Source organism: Ascaphus truei, chromosome 2, assembly GCF_040206685.1.
Source record: "Ascaphus truei isolate aAscTru1 chromosome 2, aAscTru1.hap1, whole genome shotgun sequence".
In the NCBI taxonomy this organism is placed as follows: domain Eukaryota; kingdom Metazoa; phylum Chordata; class Amphibia; order Anura; family Ascaphidae; genus Ascaphus; species Ascaphus truei.
Genome location: NC_134484.1, coordinates 29,983,690 through 30,005,615, shown reverse-complemented (window position 1 = coordinate 30,005,615; position 21,926 = coordinate 29,983,690). Strand labels below are relative to the sequence as shown.

General features: G+C 46.4%; 1 long non-coding RNA gene across 1 annotated transcript; it reads right to left on the bottom strand.

Moving 5' to 3' along the window:
• Positions 1–1,155: 1,155 nt before the first annotated feature.
• Positions 1,156–20,372, bottom strand: LOC142488479 (uncharacterized). The gene is made up of 3 exons (XR_012799424.1): positions 20,285–20,372; positions 2,192–2,255; positions 1,156–1,484 (listed from the first exon to the last, which is right to left on the bottom strand). It is a non-coding gene; the product is annotated as an uncharacterized LOC142488479 (long non-coding RNA).
• Between the last annotated feature and the right edge of the window lie 1,554 nt (positions 20,373–21,926).

The window sequence follows — 21,926 nt, the reverse complement described above, 5'->3', positions numbered from 1 at the left end:
TATGGAGCAAATTGTCTCATCTTCATACATTACCTATTGTAAGACGCTCAAAACCAGGGGCGGTGCAAGGGTATTTGGCACCTAGGCAAACCTTCAGCCTTGTGCCACTCCTCTGCCACAATTAACTTTTGTGAAACAAAATGTTATCTGGTCTGATGCCACATCAACTGAATTTTTTTTTTAATATACCTAATACATTTTTTCTAACTTTCTGCGTATGAAACTTCAAATATGTACGAATGACTTGTATGTATATATATATATATATATATATATATATATATATATATATATATATATATATATATATATAACCCTGTTTCCCCCACCCAATCTCACATAGGGCCTCTCTAGGGAAATACTGCTCTGGTTACATCTGTCTGGTTGGTATTACCTGCTGGTAACAGGGGGACCTAGGTCTCCCACATGATGATGTAGGGGAAAGTCAGGACAGGCTTCTGGGGTTGTGCCCAAATTCTACTTACAGGTGCAGCGCCTCCATCTTGTGCAGCGCCCAGCTGTATGGGGTGAAGTCTCTGAACAAGAACACGTCCCCTCCTCCCAATATACTTCAGTCTCAGGCAGGAGGTATAGGTAAAATGCAGCTGCTCTTTATTTGGCATTCCTTATTCAGCAGCACAGATCACAGCAGATAGAAGGATTTTCACCTTAAGGATGTCCCTGGATCCTACTCCCAGCCAAGGGCAGCAAGAGTGATCCTTGCTCTTCCCCTACACCCTTTTAGGTTAGGAGGTATAGGTTTCCTCACCGCTCCCCTTAGGGAGGGCCTCAAGCCTGCCAGAGCCCTGACGGCTTGGTTGGGTAAACCTTGTCCCTCGCACTGTAGGGACAGACTAACTAAATAGGAAGTTGCAGTACATTAAGTAAGCTCCAGCAGGCACCCCCCCTGTGTCTCCAATTGGACACAGAGCCTGATGACACTACCTTCACTGACTCACTGCACTGCATGAAGAAGGGAAAACCCATGATTGCTCCTGGCAACCCTGCCCTTACCAGGTATTACCGCAAGGAGGAGGGCAGACCTATAGCCCAAACCACACAGGGCTACATATACATATACATAAAAAGAGAGAGTGCAACCCCATAGTGCAATATGACATTTATTGGTGAAGGGGAAAAAATAAACAAAGGGATCAAGTGCACTTACAAGAAGTCAGTTTAAAACAAACTTTAGTGAATAATATCACCCCCAACGATGTAGGAGGACTGTCCCTGTGTTGCATCCACAACCTTCTTCTCCAAGCTGTCCATAACAAGGTAGGAGGTGTCCTGATGCTGATGATCACTCACTACTATCAGCCAAAGAATAACAAGCTACACGACCTGGCCACGGTCGTGTCGCGAGGTGATGACACAATGCCTAGTACCACATGCTTCCTATGTACTTCCTGACGTGTTTCGTTGCTGACAGCGACTTCTTCAGAGGATTCAGAGTCAGGCAGATGTATAATGAGTTATTAGGGCTGAGAAGTAAAGAGGGTCAGAAGAGGAGGATCATTTTGTAAGTGTAGCACTGTTTCTTCCACCCTCACTCCTTCCCCCCTTCCCAGTGGAAGATACACAGCTTCTGCTACCTAGGGTGTGGTGCGCATACCTGTTAGGGTCAGGAGAGCATAGCTGATCTGCAGTGATATGGAGATCAGGACAGCCATAGGTTCTTCCTCTGAGATGCTTCTGAGGGTGCTTAGTGCCTCCAGCCATAGTGGGCTACAGGGAGCCCAGAGATCAGTCCCCACTATTGCACACTTCCATCCCCCCTACCCAGGGACTGACATGCAGGCAGAGGTATGATGAACAAGGGGTTTTTATTGCAGTCACTGCGGTAGTATGGGGTGATCTGTAGCTATCAGATGTTCCGCCATCCCCTAAAGACAGGGGGTGGGCATGCTCATCCCCGATGGGAGAGACTCATTGCCCTACTGGTCCCTTCCTCCTCCAGACCAGGACTGACTAAATGTGGCACTCCCTCCCATCAGGAACCAGAAGGGGCGGGCTCATGGTCTATACCTATCCCTGATAGGCTTACACAGGCCATGAGTCACCACCACACTCCAGTCAATCAGAGAGTAGCATGTGGGGGGGGGGTCAAAAGCCCATGGATTAACCTGTCACTGCCCAGACTGCTTAAGACTGACGTGACAGGGAGGAGAGACAGGTAGAATGGACTTACCATGTTACTTAAGTAATAGAGAATATAATAAGAAACCAGGAGAGGGATTTCTGCTGGAGATACGCTGAAACAGAATTAGTATAGACACAAGTTATTCTAGCAGCAGCATTTAGGATATATTTTAGGGGAGACTGATGAGAGACAGGATGGCAGGATATTAGAAGGTTATAATAATTAAGACGGGAGAGAATGAGGATAGTGATAAAAAGAAATAAGTGCAAATAACACCACTTTATCAGAAAAATAAACAAATATACTGTCCTTAAGAAAGTGCAGCTCCTGAAATAGGACTCAATCCCAATCCAAATAGCAAACGATGAAGAACAGCAGGTGCACAAATTTCATCAGGACATGGAAGAAATAAAGATACCAAATAGTGCAATATTGTCTAATTCAACAGTATAGATTCAGTATTGTAGACTCTATACATTTTGAACTCACGTGTTAAATCTAATCTAGATTATCGCCTGAGAAAGACTAACAAATTGAAACGCGCGTAGGGTGGAGTCGTGCACTGCTAAGTGACACTTTGTTGGGGACATTCAAATCGGAGGACTGCATCGTTCAGCCCAGTGGATGCTGTAGCGGCCATGGAGCAGAAGCTGTTGCTGTATGGATTGCTGTCCAATTGACCCAGGGTGGTCTGAATGCTTACCACAAAGACACTTATGTACTGTAAGTGCAATACTTTGTGTTTTTTTAATAATAAAAGCAATATTATACTATTTTTGCTTTTTTCCTTCTGTATGTGGATTTTCTCTCCCCTCCTATGGAATATTACCTGTGTTGATCTGGAGTAGATGACTGGATACAATCAAAGTTGGTTACTTCTAACAACCACACTGCCTGAATATCACGTTTAACAGGTGAGTGCAAAATCTATAGAGTCTACAATACTGAATCTATACTGTTGAATTAGACAATATTGCACTATTTGGTGTCTTTATTTCTTCCATGTCCTGATGAAATTTGCGCACCTGCTGTTCTTCATCGGGAGAGAATAAGGGCCTGCATTAGAGTTTTAGCAGTAGAGCTACAGAGGAAAGGGTATATATTTTTAATATTAAGTGAGAAGAAATGATAGGTGTCATGATAATATCATGATATATAAGGTAATGTAATAAATGCGGTGCTTCAGGGGATAATGTAGAGCCTAGTTTGGGTTTAAAAATATAATATATTCGGTTTACGACAGGTCAACACTTTTCTTGGGTCTGTGCTGGTTTTCAAAGAGGACTCAATTGGGGGACCTTGATGGCCCGCTAAAAGTGACATACACTGGCGACACACTTTATCGCAGTGCGGCCAGATCCGCAAGCCGGGAGATTTCCCGGCTTGCTAGTGGCCGCCCCTCGGCGTGCCGCGCGTCATAGACGCGCGGTCACGCGTCTTCGGGAGCCTGCGCCCCCTGCACGCGCGTCCAGGGCTCCCCGAGGGAGCCCTGGTGTCCCGCGATCGCGGGACAGCGGCAGGGGGTTCCAGGGGACCCGGCGGACCCGGCAGCGGTAGGGAGAGCGCCCCGATCGGAGGGCGCTCTTCCGCTGCTTCGGCGCGCGCCCGTCACACTCGGGCGCGCGCCAGGCTACTGCTGCGGCACAGAACGGGCAAATGCTCGAATAAACTGTGCCGCAGCAGTAAGTGTTGTTTAGAAGGTCATAAATGATAACTAGAGACTAATCTGTTTGCCTGAAAGAAAACTAAACATTTGTGAATAATTACTGGTGTATTCCAGACAGAGGTGGCACACAGGTATGCTTTCGTTTCGCAGTCTTTATTCAAAATGAGAATATCATGTGACATCATCTACTGTACATACTAAGAGTCACATATGTATATTCGTGGTACAGAGTCACATACAATGACATCAGACATATCAGGTCTAGCAGATATCCATTTGTCACTGAAACTCAAGGGCATGGCGGTCATACTTAGTCTCGTTGATTCCGTCATGACCACCTCAATCTATTGATATGACTCACTTGTGTCTAGGTCTAGAGAAAGGAAGCTATAAGAGCATTTATACATTGGGGGGAAACAAAAACATCGTTTGATAGATTTTTTTTTCACTGTCTTAAAGCAGCAGTTCAAGCTCCTGTGATCGATCGGTGAAGATTCAGCTATGGGGTTCACTAAATACCAGCAAAAGAGGACCCAAGATGCAAAGTTCTGTGTGGAAGACCATGTGACCAGGCAGTCACTAGATACAATTGGTTCACTCCTAGAGAGAGGGCAGGGCTCAAACAGGAGTGTGCCAGGGCCTGTTTCAGAAAACGAAGGGGCTATGACTTTTTAAATGGTTGCTATAGAAACAAAAAATGCTTGTTTCATTATAATTTAAAAAAAATGCTACAAGTATTTTCTCATAATACAGAACTGATTTATTAAAAAAAACAAAAGAACACATGTAGGATATTGTTTGAACTGCAGCTTTAAAGGAGGGGTATGAGTTGATCACCTCCTGCCCTGTCTGCCACCACTCATCATAATAATAAAAAAATGAAAACAAAATAACAAATCTCTCTAATTCTCTCTATTACTAATTTATTTTTATCTTTCAATCACTCTCTCTTACTCTCAATCTCTCTTTCTCTCCATTCCCTCATCCCCCGGTCCCACACACCCTCTCCATTCCCTCACCCCTGAGTCCTACACACCCTCTCCCTTCCCTCACCATAAATTGTGAAAAACAGGCAGGAAGTGGGAGTGGCAAAATAAATGCTTTTGGTTTTGGACTCCGCCAGATCCGCAGAAGCCACATAGTGAGAATCCATTGCGGATTTTGCGGATTTTGCATGGATTTAAGAGGGCACAATCTGCCTCCAGATTTCATTGCACTGATAGGATTGCACCCATAAGGCCATGAAAAATCAGCAGAACACATTTCTATAAACATTTATATATAATACACACATATATATACTATATATATATAAAATTATATATGAGAAAAGAGAGAGAGCGCACGCCCCATAGCATAAAACTGTGTATTTAATATTAAAAGGGAAGGGAGGAGGGGGGGGGGGAAAGAAACGCACTCACAAGAGTAAAATGACAATAAAGCAATTTGTGATAATATCACCACCATCCGGTCTCTGTGCTGCAAAGGGCCGCAAATATAGACTCCCTCAGGGCTGCGTGAAGAAGTCGTAGCTCACCGGAGGTGTAGTTTGCCGACTCGAAATCAGTCCATGAGGTCCCAGAAATCACCTCTCCACCTTGAATGGCCGCAGTATGAATCTCGCAAACGACTTCTTCACGCAGCCCTGAGGGAGCCTATAGATGCGGACCTCTGTGTACAGTGGCTTCATCATGCAACTATATATACAGTATATATATATATATATATATATATATATATATATATATACACACAGAGATATATATATATATATATAATAAAAAAAAATAGATGATACCGTTCTGTGGCTAACGAAATGCTTTTATTTGTGCAAGCTTTCGAGATACACTGATCTCTTCTTCCGGCGATGTTACAATGAATGAAGCAAAAGGTAAACTTAAAAACAGTGTCTCTTGGAATGTTATCTGTGCTGTTCCTTCCCCCGGTGTGGATGTGTTTTATGGCTAGAGGTGTTAAATGGTTACTGAAACCAAGTGAAGAAAGAGTGTGTATGTGTATCAGTGTGAATAAAAATGAATGGAGAGCCCACAGTATATACAGTGCTTTACACAAGGTGTGTGTGGAGTGGGACTGGATATAAATGGTGTGGGTGGGTGTGGAAATGTGAGAGTTAGTAGCACAACTAAAAGTGTGTGTGGATACTTAGTGGTCCCTATTGGTGTATAGGGATGGAAAAACAAGGAGTATTAGTATGTGTGAGAGACAGCTGTGTGTGCAAACATATAGCACAGTATGTACAGACATGGCCTTTAGCGCTTATGGGACGAGAGTTCACTACTGTCAGTAATGACTCATAAAATTTCGATCTCTGTTTAGGCCACTGCTAAGTGTCCCGAACAGTTGCATAAATTTGTATTCATGCAACCGTCTCTCTTTCGGGGTTTTAAGATTACGCTAAAGGCCATGTCTGTACATACTGTGCTATATGTATGCACACACAGCTGTCTCTCACACATACTAATACTCCTGGTTTTTCCATCCCTATACACCAATAGGGACCACTAAGTATCCACACACACTTTTAGTTGTGCTACTAACTCTCACATTTCCACACCCAACCACACCATTTATATCCAGTCCCACTCCACACACACCTTGTGTAAAGCACTGTATATACTGTGGGCTCTCCATTCATTTTTATTCACACTGATACACATACACACTCTTTCTACACTTGCTTTCAGTAACCATTTAACACCTCTAGCCATAAAACACATCCACACCGGGGGAAGGAACAGCACAGATAACATTCCAAGAGACACTGTTTTTAAGTTTACCTTTTGCTTCATTCATTGTAACATCGCCGGAAGAAGAGATCAGTGTATCTCGAAAGCTCGCACAAATAAAAGCATTTCGTTAGCCACAGAACGGTATCATCTATTTATTTTTTTGATTATTGAAGCTCGGCTAACACGGTACTGATACCTCTACATGTATATATATATATATATATATATATATATATATATATATATATATATATATATATATATATATATATATATACAGTATATACACACATGATGAACCAATATATAAATAAATGTAGAAGGGTTATCAAAACCATACTGTACTACAAATAATACTTCTCCATACAGACACACTACATTAAAATGAATTTCCTTTAATAATCCTAACTGATCTTACAATCTAAATCATCAAATGCCAATGCAAGCAAAATGCAAATACCTCCAAACAAGTAAACTATTTTAACCAATCAAGTAAACAAAAATCAATTAGCAATCATTATTTACATCCCTAAACAATTGACAGTCCATCCCGAACAATGAAACAATTAACTAATTCACGCCTGGAGCAGAACAATTTAGCATGTGAAAAAATATAAGTACCAACCAGAATACAAACTTAAAAACCAAGGCTAACCCTGAACACAAGCACACAATACAATATCAACAATTACATCTATTTAATTTTAAAATACTTTAAACACACAATAAAGCATAGCAGCATAGACAAATTAATTTAAAACACATCAAATCAAGCTTTTAAAACAACATAATTTCTTACCCTGTATGTATATATCTCTCTAGATATACATACATACATACAGTGGAAAGAAATGATATACCACAAAAAAAAAATACACATGTTAAAAAAGGGTTTAAAAAAATTAACAAGTTAAATAAAATACATTTCTTTAGTTCACTTACCATTACTTGGCCCCACCGACTCCCGCTGCGCACCTTACTCACGAACCAATCCACCAGGCACAGGAACCCATAAAATAATAAACCATAAAAAAATAAACATTACACTAAAAATCCAAATCAATCCACGGGTCTTCTAATTGTAATCCATCTTCATCTGTATTCTTCTTTCTTCTATCTTCTTCCCGGCGGGGTCTTCTTCCCATCTTCGGCCACGCCCTGGCCTTCTTCTTCTGTAGGAGGTCCTTCCTCCTCGGAGTCTGGCTTCAAAATGAGACGACATAGGCTTTTAAAGGCCTATGACGTCACATTTTCGTCATATGGTTCCCACGGCCCTGATTGGGCCGTGAAAACCATGTGTTTTGGCCGATAAAAATTAAAATAATGACGTCACTTAAAGGCAATGAAAGCACAGCCAATCAGAATGGCTTTGCTTCAATTGCCTTTAAGATGACGTCATTAAAAGAAACATGGCCGGCCTTACATGGTACGGTAGCCAATCAGAGCGTGGGAACTCCATCCCTACTCTGATTGGCTCTAGTATACCATGTGACAGAGGCTTGGGGGAGATAGGATGTGACGTCATTGAAAGCCTGTCACAGGGTACTACAGCCAATCAGAGCAAGGGAACTCCATCTAATTCTCTCTATTACTAATTTATTTTTATCTTTCAATCTCTCTCTCTTACTCTCAATCTCTCTATCTCTCCATTCCCTCATCCCCCGGTCCCACACACCCTCTCCCTTCCCTCACCATAAATTGTGAAAAACAGGCAGGAAGTGGGAGTGGCAAAATAAATGCTTTTGGTTTTGGACTCCGCCAGATCCGCAGAAGCCACATAGTGAGAATCCATTGCGGATTTTGAGGATTTTGCGGATTTTGCATGGATTTAAGAGGGCACAATCTGCCTCTAGATTTCATTGCACTGATAGGATTGCACCCATAAGGCCATGAAAAATCAGCGGAACACATTTCTATAAACATTTATATATAACACACACACATATATATATACTATATATATATAAAATTATATATGAGAAAAGAGAGAGAGCGCACACCCCATAGCATAAAACTGTGTATTTAATATTAAAAGGGAAGGGAGGAGGGGGGGAAAGAAACGCACTCACAAGAGTAAAATGACAATAAAGCAATTTGTGATAATATCACCACCATCCGGTCTCTGTGCTGCAAAGGGTCGCAAATACTGCTGCGACACACTTTATTCGAGCAAATACCCAGTATGTACCTGGCAGATACCTGGAATGCGCCGCTCCTCACCTCTGACAAGCCCCGTTGCGTTTGCCTTCCCAGCCATGGTTCATGCCTGGCTGACGGGCGGCTGATCTGTTAAATGATAATGATTAGGATTTAATAGGCTGCAATGCTTCGCGTGTCTACCAGATGGCATAAATTCATGAATTGTAATGCAGTATATATATATATAAACTGTGCAGTATTGCAGCCAGCGGGAATAAAATGCTTCAATCCCTGCCTGGAAAATAACGCAATGCACTCGGGCAGAAAACAGTCACAAACCTCAATACACCCGAGTATACCCGAATTCGTGGGACTAGCCGAGCTCGAATAAAGTGTGTCGCCAGTGTATAGGCTCCCTCAGGGCTGCGTGAAGAAGTCGTAGCTCACCGGAGGCCGGAGGTGTAGTTTGCCGACTCGAAATCAGTCCATGAGGTTCCAGAAATCACCTCTCCACCTTGAATGGCCACAGTATGAATTTCGCAAACGACTTCTTCACGCAGCCCTGAGGGAGCCTATAGATGCGGACCTCTGAAGCACAGAGACCGGATGGTGGTGATATTATCACAAATTGCTTTATTGTCATTTTACTCTTGTGAGTGAGTTTCTTTCCCCCCCTCCTCCCTTCCCTTTTAATATTAAATACACAGTTTTATGCTATGGGCGTGCGCTCTATCTCTTTTCTCGTTTCTAGACACCCTTGGATGTGGTCCATCCAATGTGAGAGCAGCCGGAGACCCCCATATCAGCATCAATCATTTATCTTATTCATGGACTAATTTCAAGGACTGGTTGGACTCTTTACTTTTCTTTTTACATTGTTGCACTTACACATTGTTTATTTTGTTAAGTTTATTGTGTTATATATTTTTGTCTATGTTGATATATATTTAGATCTAGTTACACGTAGTATATTCACACAATTTAGCTTTATCACTTTAGTCACCATTGAGGTTCTATATTAGTCATACTCTGGCGCTACTACCTTTGTTCCATAAAAATATATATGTAAAAATATATATAGAGAGAGATCTTTATTGGAGAAAAAAAACATATTACTATTTGTTTCAGCCTTTGACATCTATACACATTTATCATTATTTAGTATAACTAAATATTGTGCTTGTGTGCATATTGAAATACTTTTATTATAAATGAGTAATAAGTATTGTCATTGTCAATATTGTTTTATATATTTTGTAATGTTCACACTAATTAAACACTCACTGCCCAGGAGTGATTTGCAGGTCTCTTCTGTTTAATTACTACACAGGCTAATAATTCGGATTGCTTTAAGTCACACTACACTCCTTCAATCAATTAAAGGTACAATTGCATTTATAAAGTGCAAGTTAAATTAGGTACAAGCGCAGTGATTATGCTATTTAATGCATGCATTAGCATGTAGGTGTGAACACTAAAATCCAGTTCAGGTAAATAGCCCCCCAAGTGCATCAGTGGCTTTCTAAATTATGATTCACACACATTGTTGAAGCTGTTCCCTGATGAAATGAAACTCTGCAATCACACATACAGATAATAAATGTGTCTGTCACAACAGTAGCTTAACTACTTGATTCACTTCAGAGCTCTTCTGGCAAAATAAAGTATTTATTTTCATAGAATTCTGTGCTAATGCGACTAAGCATCACTGAAGAACATCTGTTGCAGAAGTTCGATTAGTAATATTCAACTTTTTTTAATGCAAGCAACGAGCTACAGCTAAATGCTGTGGCTCTTTCATGCTTTACTGGATCATATATTTGGCATGCATTAAATGCTACTAATTAATATTATTCTCGGGCTGCTGGCCATCATGACTAATTCATATGAAAATATTGTAATCCTGTAATTTCAGGGGAATTATGAAAATGAAGGGATCAGTTTCAGTGGTATACCAATGTATTTAAAACCCAGTTAATTATAACTGACATACTGTAAATAGTACAGGTAGTGACTGACTAATAATATTCTCATATTTTCCATAATCCAATCTCCCTTTATATAAAGCAATTCAAAATACCTACTTAATTTGCCAAGAAAGTCTTAAAAATTCTGGTTAGCAAAATAAAAGTCACCATTTTTTATATTGATTGTATAAGACAATACCACGGGAAAATATGTTTCAAGTTTTCACGGGGAAAGTATTTTCCTAAGAAAATTCTTAAATGTAGTACTGTCTTTGGTATATGACCCTGTTAATTAATTGTTTAGAAGGACGGTATGAAGAATCACAGATTACACTTTTTTTTTTTATTATGTAGCCCTTTTTGTGAACGCCTGAACTAAGGGACTACGGTGCATAAACCTGTGGCTTCAGGAGCTCTGAGCCTCCGCTTATTGGGAGCCTGGGGGTATACCTTTATCACTTGTGGTGCAGCGCCTCCACTTACCCAGGATCCCCATTATAGAGATTATACCCTGAGCAAGAACCTAACGACAGCAGTATGCAACAGCAACCTTTTTATATCACACATGAATAACAAATGATATGCAGACTTATCATATAACATTTACATACACACACACAACGTGGCTCGGCCACACCTTATTAGGAATAATGTCCTGTACATAGGTGGCTCTGCCACTCTCCTTAGGAGTATGTCTCATAACCAGTAAAGTATGGTACCATATGCATTCTCTCAGGAAACCCAATTAGTTAGTGGGAGGCGGGATCAACGCCTGGTGACCGGTGTAGGTGTACTTGTAGATAAGGATACCTTCCGGTCACTACGATGACCTTGACACTCCACAGGGGGTCCTGGTGTTAATCCAGCCTTGCGCCGTCTCTCCCTTCTGCAGCACCGTCAGATGGGAAATCCAAGATGGCGGCCGCAGCTCCGCAGATAACCCTCACTAAAGGGAAACGTCCCTGACGACTATGGGCGTCCTTACAAATACAGCACCCTACGATGGCAGGGAAAAGACTCCTGGGGCTGTGGGCATACCCTACCTAAGCAGACGGGTCACTGACCCTCTGCTCTCGCACACGAGGGTCCGCCAACCTCCTCCTTCACCTCCCTCGCTGCTCTGACCCACCGCCCACACGCATCCGGTTCCTGCATACACAGTCTCGCATCCCATTGGTCCTCAGCCTCAGCTGACCTTCTCACAGTCAGAGTTCATAGTTCAAACCCCCTCCAAGTCTCTACTTATGATTACCCTTCGCGCATGCGCAGCCCAACTGGTACGCAGTAACTTCGCTGGCAAACAGGGACAATATGGCGCTGCCTATGTAATTGACAGCGCGGAACCTTTAATATATATGCACATCCTTACATTCTCCCCCCTCCAGAACCCAGCGTCCCCGCTGGACTACCTAACCACATATATATTTAACTATGTACACAACCCTCTCTTCCTAGATTAGGTTACACATCTCATTAAACAGTACCATCATAGCTTGCATCCTATGCCGAGCCCACTGCTGAGCCTCATAATGGGGTGCCCCAAACTGATCATATGCCATTCGCATGGGAGGTTGACTGTTTCTTTGACTTCGGCGGGGTTGATCCTCCTCTGCTTCCTCTGCAGAGTGCTCAGTCTCAACTGGTATTTCCATCTCTACCCTTGAGGGGTGTTCAGCATTAGCACAGTCTCTTTGGGGTGTAAAACATGGACTTTGTGGGTCTAGAGGCTGACTCGCTGGAGTCAAATGATCAATGTTCGGGCCAAAAGGCTCTTTACCCGTGGCTCCTTCGGGAGATGCCTCCACGGCCGGAAGGCCCCTTTGAGAGGTTCCCTCCATTGTATCCTCAGAGGTGGCAATTTTTACAGTCTCTGAGCCATCCTCTGTGTATTCAACTGCTCCATCTAGGGCAGTGGCTGGGGCTTCCAATTCATCCGTCCCTACTTGAGGTATGAGAAGCAGATGATTCCTATGCCACACTTTTACGCGGCCTTCAGAATCCTTGATCCGGTACACAGGAAGACCCGCCATCTGTGACTCCACCTCATACACACCCTCCCGCCACCGGTCTGCCAATTTATGCTTCCCAGGAACACCTAAGTTGCGTAAAAGGACCGCATCTCCGGGGTGAATTTCCTTGTAACGTACTTTGTGGTCATAACGCCTTTTATTCCCCGCATTCAATTGTGCGGTCGTCCGCTCAGCCAATTTGTAGGCCAACTGTAAACTGTCCTTTAGTCGCTGAACGTATCGGAAATGCGTCCTATTGGATACCCCATCGGTAGATATCCGTAGGCGCACATCCACCGGTAACCGGGCTTCTCTCCCGAACATCAAGAAATACGGGGTATACCCAGTGGACTCATGTCGGGTACAATTATACGCATGTACCAATGCTTCGACGTGTTTACTCCACTCCGTCTTTTGCGGGCTCGTCAATGTGCCCAACATATCCAACAAGGTGCGATTGAACCGTTCGGGCAAGGCATCCCCTTCGGGGTGGTACGGGGTAGTACGCGACTTGGCAATGTTCAGTAGGGTGAGCAACTCCCGTATCAGTGTACTTTCAAAATCCCGGCCCTGATCGGAGTGAAGACGATTTGGTAACCCATAGTGAATGAAATATTTTTCCCATAGTACTCGGGCTACCGTTACGGCCTTCTGGTCTTTCGTAGGGAACGCTTGGGCGTACCTAGTGTAGTGGTCAGTGATCACAGGAACATTACTAACTCCCCGACTGTCGGGTTCGATACAGAGAAAATCCATACACACCAAATCCATGGGACCCGAACTTTTCAAGTGTGCCATAGGAGCCGCCCTGGTAGGCAGTGTCTTCCTTTGTAAACAACGATTACACTTCCTACAATGTTGCTCCACCGACTCCCTCATTCTCGGCCAATAGAACCTATCCTGCAGTAGTCCAAAGGTCTTGTCAATGCCCAGGTGACCATGGTCATCGTGAAGGGCCCGGAGGACTTGGGTTCTCAAACGTTCCGGTAAAAACAACTGACGCCGATCGGGATGGTTATGATAGGAGATCACCCGATATAACAAACAATTGTCCATTTCAAACTTCCCAAACTCATTTAACAGGAGCTTCACCAAGTCTTTGGGGGCCCGCTTCAGTATAGACGGATTATCTTGCTGTACAGCTTGACGGGCTAGCTCCACTATGGGGTCTTGTGTCTGATAATGCACTAGATCCTTCCACGCTATGATATTATCTTCATTGATATTCATCCCGTCTCGACCTTGATAGGCCCGAGGAACAGCCTGCGAATGACATCCCAACGAGTCAACCACCCGTAATTCCGAGAATGCTACGTTGTCATCGACTATTGCCGCTACTGAACAGAGAGCACGAATCCCGGGGCCCGGTATCTCCTCCCAGACTTCCTCATCAGGGGTGGATTGCAGGCCAGGTCGACGAGACAGAGCGTCGGCACCTATGTTGGTGGGTCCGGGTTTGTATTTAAGGTTGAACCGGTAATTGGCTAGAGCAGCTAACCAACGGTGTCCGGTGGCGTCCAATTTGGCAGACGTATTGATATAGGTCATGGGATTGTTGTCCGTGCGTACTTCGAACGGTACTCCATATAGATAATCGTGCAGCTTGTCCACCACCGCCCATTTTAGCGCCAAAAATTCCAACTTATGGACCGGGTAATTCTGCTCGCTAGGGGTCAAACTTCGGCTCGCGTAGGCCACTGGACGTAGCCCGGTCTCATACTTCTGATGCAAAACCGCTCCTAGCCCGCTGAGGCTAGCATCGACATGTAGGACATAGTCTCGCTCAGGATCCGCGTAGGCCAAGACGGGGGCCTGAGTGAGGCTGGTCTTTAAGTGTTTGAAGGCCTGTTCACATTCTGGAGTCCATGTCTTCCCAAAGGGTGTCTGCGCCGAGCTCCCCTTTCTCCCGGTTTCTCCCGGATACACCTTGAGAAGGTCATTCAGTCTCTTGGCCTTGCTGGAATACCCCTCCACGAACCGCCGATAATAGCCACAAAACCCCAAGAAAGACCGCAGCTCTTGAACATTTTGAGGTCTGGGCCAGTTCACCACCGCCTCGATCTTCCCTGGGTCGGTGGACACCCCATCAGCTGACACAATGTGGCCCACATACGTTACAGAGGGCCGACAGAATTTGCACTTGTCTAGCGACAGTTTTAGGCCCTCCCCCTCAAGCCTATCCAGCACCTTCATCAGTCTCTCGGAATGTTCCTCTAGAGTCCGCCCGAACACGATAATGTCGTCCAGGTACACTAAGCACTCTCGCGGGTTAAGGTCTCCGAGGGTTTTTTCCATTAGTCTCTGGAACGTGGCCGGGGCACCGCAGATCCATTGAGGCATGCGGGTAAACTGGTAAAACCCTAATGGACAGATGAAGGCCGTTTTTTCTTGGTCTTCCTGGCCCATGGGCACTTGATAATACCCGGACCTGAGGTCGAGCACACTGAACCATTTACTCCCGGTCAACGCATTCAGGAGGTCCTCGATTCGGGGCAGTGTATACTGGTCGGGGATAGTACGGTTATTCAGCGTTCTGTAATCCACACATAGACGGACCGTCCCGTTCTTCTTGCGGACTACCACAATTGGTGAGGCGTAAGGGCTCCGAGATTCCTGCACGATGCCAGCCGTTTCCATCTCGTCGATTAATCCCCTCACTTCGTCAACATCCCTGGGGGCAAGCCGGCGGGAGCGCTCCCGGAAGGGGGTAGCGTCGCTCATTCGGATGGTATGGTGGGCACTGCGACTGCACCCCACATCCATATCACCAGTGGAGAACACACCCCTTCGGTCGTGTAGCTCATTCTGCAGCCTCTTCCTCCACTCATCCGGGAGGGGCGAGTCGCCAAAGTCAAATTCCAATGCAGGCGCTATGGTAGTAGGCGAGCTCCTAGCTAGTCCCGTCGAGGCCTTCTCCTCGGAAGTTACAGGGTATATCCTTCCTAGCGTCTGCCGCCGGTCAATAGTCATCGGGTACGGGGATATATTCTGCACATACACCCAGGTGCGCTTCGGGATCTTCCCGGGCCATTCCTTGACCGAGGTTAGTACTTTGTAGCCCAAACGTTGTTCGTCCTGGGCCACACTCTCCAAGGTGAAGAGCTGATCCTCCGACCGTCGACGGGGGTAATGGCAAGCGGCGACCATCATTCATCCTTCCCCCGGGGGAATCTGGGTCAGTCCCCATTCTTGGCTGTAGAGGACGCCATGCTCTTCCTCAGTCGCAATTCTACCGCAGACCTCTTGGAGGGCGGGGCAGGCCGCTAAGGCCAGCAGTGGGGCTTCTCCCGCTTCTTGCAAGAACTGGCGAAACACCGTGCGTACTATGTCAGCGTTGGTCCCCAAGATGATTGGGGCGCTGGGACGGTCCTGAGGTTCGGGGCACACTAAGGCCTCCACTTCCATGGGGTGATGTTTACCCGTATTCAGCTGGAGAATATCTAGCTGCACCTTTATTACTCCGTCTATGGGGTAATCTTCATGACTCAATCCCCGTAGCCGCAGGGCATCCGCCGATAGCAACGGTAGTTGATGTAGGTGTTGGTCGTAGAAGGGCCGGTATACGATCGTTACTTGGGATCCCGTGTCCAACAATGCGGCGGCGTAGATGCCTTCGATAACTACGCGAATAATGGAGGCGGGGCCGATTCGGGAGCCCTGAGGAGGCGGTAATGCCTGGTCATCCTTCAGGGGTTGGCACGGCATTGAATGCGCCGGTCGGGACGACGTTCTCCGTGAGGTGGGGCAGTGGGCCCGCAAGTGTCCCATCTTTCCACATGCATAACACTGTATTTGGCTGAGGTAAGCCTCGTCTCTCCTGGTGGGGGGGCTCCGCCCGGTCGGGGGACGAGGCCTGGGTGTCACGGGGGTGGGGGCATCCTCGGGGGCAGGGTCCCCAGATTCGGGCGCATCGGTTTTGGGTTCTACTTTCTTGGCCTCCTTACCTTCTAGCTGGGGCTTCTTCCCGGTGGCTAGGTCACGCCCCAGCAGCACCGTCTCATGCGCTTGAACCCGGTCCATTAAGTCGTGAAACGACAACGCTTGTCCGGGCGTTAGGCAGCTACTGACCCGCACCGACACGGGGTGTAGGGGTAAGAGGCCCCGCAACAGCTGAGTGGTGCGTAGTCCGTTAGCTTCTATCCTTGGTAATACGCCTTTCCTCACCAGATTCCAGAGGTCCAGATGTAATCGTCTGAGAAAATCGGACACCATTTCTCCTTCTTTCTGGGTTAACGCATGAAATTTGGACATCAACGTGTACGTGTCCACCGGGGCTCCATATGCCTTGGTCAGGCAGTAGATAAGATCGGCCGCGTCAGCTTCCGGATTGTCATCTCGGTAGTAGTGCACCATGTGGGACGCGGGGGGCCGTAAGCACTCAACTATGCGTTGTCTGCGGACCGCGTCCGTGCAGGTCCATTCAGGCAGTACCTGTTCGGTATGATCCAACCAGTCCTCTATCCCTACTTCCCCTTGAGGCGTGGGTTTCTCGCCGGAGAAGGCTTTTAACTTCCTGTACTGGAGCGACTGGGTGGTGTTGTGGATAGCGGCGGCTATGGCGGGAATAGAGGTGTCTCCTGGTAAGCTGTCCCCGACTGCAGGGTAAGCGTCCAATCTTGATACGCTAAGGCGGTTGAGGCCAGCCCGCAGGCCGGACGGGGTGGACGAGGAGCCTAGGCTCAGGGTGGCTGGCCAACGAGGGTGTAGGCCACGGTCAGGGGAGTGGTCGGGGCCTCCCGTCGCGGCACCTGCGGTGGGAGCATACTCTCTCCTAGGGGTAGAGGTGGCCAGGGGCGCAGGGGTGTCCGCCTGGACTAGGGGGCAGCGCACCCCCGGGGCCTCAGCCAGCAACAGTACACGGGGCAAGGCCTCGGGGCATATGTCCTGTTCAGTGGCGTACAAGACCCGGCGCCAGGTCTGGTCGCGGTCATAGAAGTGGTCTTGTACTTGGGCATTGTCCAGGAGTGGAAGCTTGCGGACCTGCTCGGTCACTGTGCCTAGCGAGATCGTGGCGGGGACATGGCCCAGCGCGAAGACACGGTTCAAGGGAATCCCGTGCCATTGGGCCCACTTGCGCACCTCGAGCGCCGAGGGCACCGACATGATGTGGGTTGGTTGCACAATAGAGACAACAAAAAAAAATGTGGGGGCACCCCAGGTCTAAGATCTCAGCAGCGCCTCCAAATGTAGCCCTTTTTGTGAACGCCTGAACTAAGGGACTACGGTGCATAAACCTGTGGCTTCAGGAGCTCTGAGCCTCCGCTTATTGGGAGCCTGGGGGTATACCTTTATCACTTGTGGTGCAGCGCCTCCACTTACCCAGGATCCCCATTATAGAGATTATACCCTGAGCAAGGACCTAACGACAGCAGTATGCAACAGCAACCTTTTTATATCACACATGAATAACAAATGATATGCAGACTTATCATATAACATTTACATACACACACACAACGTGGCTCGGCCACACCTTATTAGGGATAATGTCCTGTACATAGGTGGCTCTGCCACTCTCCTTAGGAGTATGTCTCATAACCAGTAAAGTATGGTACCATATGCATTCTCTCAGGAAACCCAATTAGTTAGTGGGAGGCGGGATCAACGCCTGGTGACCGGTGTAGGTGCACTTGTAGATAAGGATACCTTCCGGTCACTACGATGACCTTGACACTCCACAGGGGGTCCTGGTGTTAATCCAGCCTTGCGCCGTCTCTCCCTTCTGCAGCACCGTCAGATGGGAAATCCAAGATGGCGGCCGCAGCTCCGCAGCTCCGCAGATAACCCTCACTAAAGGGAAACGTCCCTGACGACTATGGGCGTCCTTACAAATACAGCACCCTACGATGGCAGGGAAAAGACTCCTGGGGCTGTGGGCATACCCTACCTAAGCAGACGGGTCACTGACCCTCTGCTCTCGCACACGAGGTTCCGCCAACCTCCTCCTTCACCTCCCTCGCTGCTCTGACCCACCGCCCACACGCATCCGGTTCCTGCATACACAGTCTCGCATCCCATTGGTCCTCAGCCTCAGCTGACCTTCTCACAGTCAGAGTTCATAGTTCAAACCCCCTCCAAGTCTCTACTTATGATTACCCTTTGCGCATGTGCAGCCCAACTGGTACGCAGTAACTTCGCTGGCAAACAGGGACAATATGGCGCTGCCTATGTAATTGACAGCGCGGAACCTTTAATATATATGCACATCCTTACATTATAAGATCGCTTCTTTTACAGTTGAAGTCCTCAATGTTTTGAATACAGATTTTTTGACACTAGGTTTAATTGCCAAGATGAGTGTGTGCAATACAGGTGGGATACTCCTGGATAACATACCTAGCAACAACATTTTGTAAATGCTGCAAAAATATATTTGTCTTCCCTAAATAAATGTAACTATATCACAAAAAAATGTTCCCAAAATGTTGCTTTGCAGAACTTTGTTTAGTCAGAAAAGCAATCATTCTACCTACAGTATACTGTACAGTATGTAATATTTTACTTTTCTTAACATTGTTCAAGACCAGAGATTCGAGATGTGTGAAAATGTCATTAAAGTTCGTGAACTAGGCTAAATGTGCCTTTTCTTCTCAAACACTTTTTTGAAACACATTTAACGTCTTTTGCACAACTGCTTTCATGCTGCCTAAAGTCAGAGTAATTGACTGCTACAAAAAGGAGGCATAAGATAAGGGGGCCTATGCAGAGAGCAGCGCTATAGCAAATATCGCCTTTTGTTGGCGAAATTTGCTTAGAAAACAGCAGAAAATGGCGAGTTACGAAAAACGCGCCATTTTTTTTTTCTATTTGTAAATCTCGCCACGCGGCTGGCGAGAACCTACATCTCGCCAGTTTTAAAAATATCCGAATTCAGAAAGGCGCGAACGCCATCTAGCGGCTGTTCGCGCCAATAAAATAGCGAGATTTTCTACAATTAGCTCCGCCAACAAAAGTTGGCAAGAAGCTGGAGCTCGCCGGCCATAGGAAAGAAAAAAAAAATGCGCGATTTTTTTTAACACATTTCAGCAGCGCGCATCTCTCCATTTTAAACTCGCCACATGCATTCATGCTATAAATTGCAGATTTCGCACATTTCTGCATATGGAGAATAAATCTCTCCAAAAAAGCTACTTTTTATTACCCTCGCCAATTTTTAAATTCGCTGCTCTCTGCATAGGCCCCAAGGCCTCCTGTGAACAGAAGAGATTTTGTAATTCACCTAAATTATTTTATGAAGCATTCTGTTAGTTGTATTTTGTAAGCAGGTTACTTCATGACCTGTAGACCCTTGTATTACCCCACCTCACCTCCTCTTGCACCAGCCCATACCATAATACAATAAATCCCATGAGGACTGATGAAAAACCTAATTTGTTCCCTGGTGCACCTCATTCAATGACCCTAGTAAGATCCCAATAAGCCTGTTTATAGGAGGACACCTCCTACCCAGCTGCATCTGAGATCGTCCCTCTCCCACTCAACCACAAACCACCATTGGGTCTCACCAGCCATTCCTTTCTTGGGTCTCCCTCAATAGTCCAACAACCTCCAACTGTGAGAAAAAGATTTCCCCCAAATTTTTTAAGTGAAAATTCTTTGCTGGAACCTACCAAAATGTTGCCTGCAGTAAATCGCCTTCATGGTGACGGATGTACACTAATGGAAGTGACCGTCGGCGAGGTCAGTGTTGGCAGAGGCTTCCTAAGCTCAGCGCGCATGCGCAGGAGCTGTTATCCCCTTCTCCCCGCTGGCTTGGGGCACCTGCGCAGAAGGCACAAACACACTGAGACACAGACAGACAGACACACACACACACAAAGAGACACACACAGAAACAGAGACACACACAGACACAAAGAGAGACATACACACACAGAGACACACACACACTGCTCGCAGAAGTGGCCGTCGGCATCGTCAGTGTTGGCAGAAGCTTCCTGCGCTCGCAGAACATGTGTAGGAGCCGTTATCCCCTTCTCCCGGAAGGCTTGGTGCGCCTATGCAGGAGCCTCCAGCTCGGCACTCCTGCGCCGAAAGCACTTTCTCACCCGCACGCCTGGACTCCAGCAGCACACACACACAGAGACACAGACAAACACACATAGGGATACACCCACCCACACAGACACACAAACACACGCACAGACACACAACGCATCCTGTGTAGTACGTGCCACGTGCATGCGCAGCAGCACAAACACAAAGAGTTACGGAGACACCATACACACAGAAACAAACACACAGAGAAACACACACACACAGAAAACACACAAAAACGGAGACACACACACACAGACACACAGAGAGAGAGACACACACACACACACACAGAGACGTACACACAAACACAGAGACACATGTAACGGGTGGACCCCCCTTGTCTGACCCCCCCCAATCTCACATTGGCCCGGGTGGTCTAACGGTCCCCATTACGTGATCGTGTATGGTGGTGCACCTGCAAGCAACAGGACTCCTGAGTCTCCCGCTTGATGGAATTAGGGGATGTCATCAGGACAGGTAGCTGAGGTAGTGGGTGCGAGTCCAACTTACATCATGTGCAGCGCCTCCACCTCATCAGGATCTATGCTTCCGCAAGGAGATGGTCCTGGTGAGGAACTCCTTCTCGGTGGTGACTGCCACTGTAGAGTAATCTCACACTCACACAGTGGGGGTATCTTTAACAAGGGCATCTTTATTGATGATCTGGATATAGCAGACTGCCCCATGCAGCTTTTAGCTCTAGCCACACATTCGTCTGTGCTGTCCCTTTGCCAGGTACTGCCCTCCTAATTGGAGTGGGATCCCCTCTCCCCGTGAGGAGATCACCCCTGCGCCAGGTCCCTGGACACAGTGTGGCCTAGACAGGCTTGATTGGAATATTCGTGCCACTAGTTACAGCACTAGGGTCACAAAGCTATCCTGCAATCCTTTTCACAGGAGCCAAACTCTTTAGCATCAACCAACTAAACTTGACAGTGTTGTGCCTTATATACCTCAGGGGGCAGGCACATCTCTGATGTCACTATCCAGGGACTCAGAGCATGAAGCCACTCCCATCCATACATAGGGCACCTCACCAGGGTGTGAGGGAAAACCTCCATAACTACTGCTGGCAGGCCTGTACTTACCAGGGCTTACTGCCAACAGGGAAGATGTCTGCAGTCCATTATTATGCATGGCTACACACATATACACACATACACAGAGACACACACACACACACACACACACACACACACACACAAGGAATTC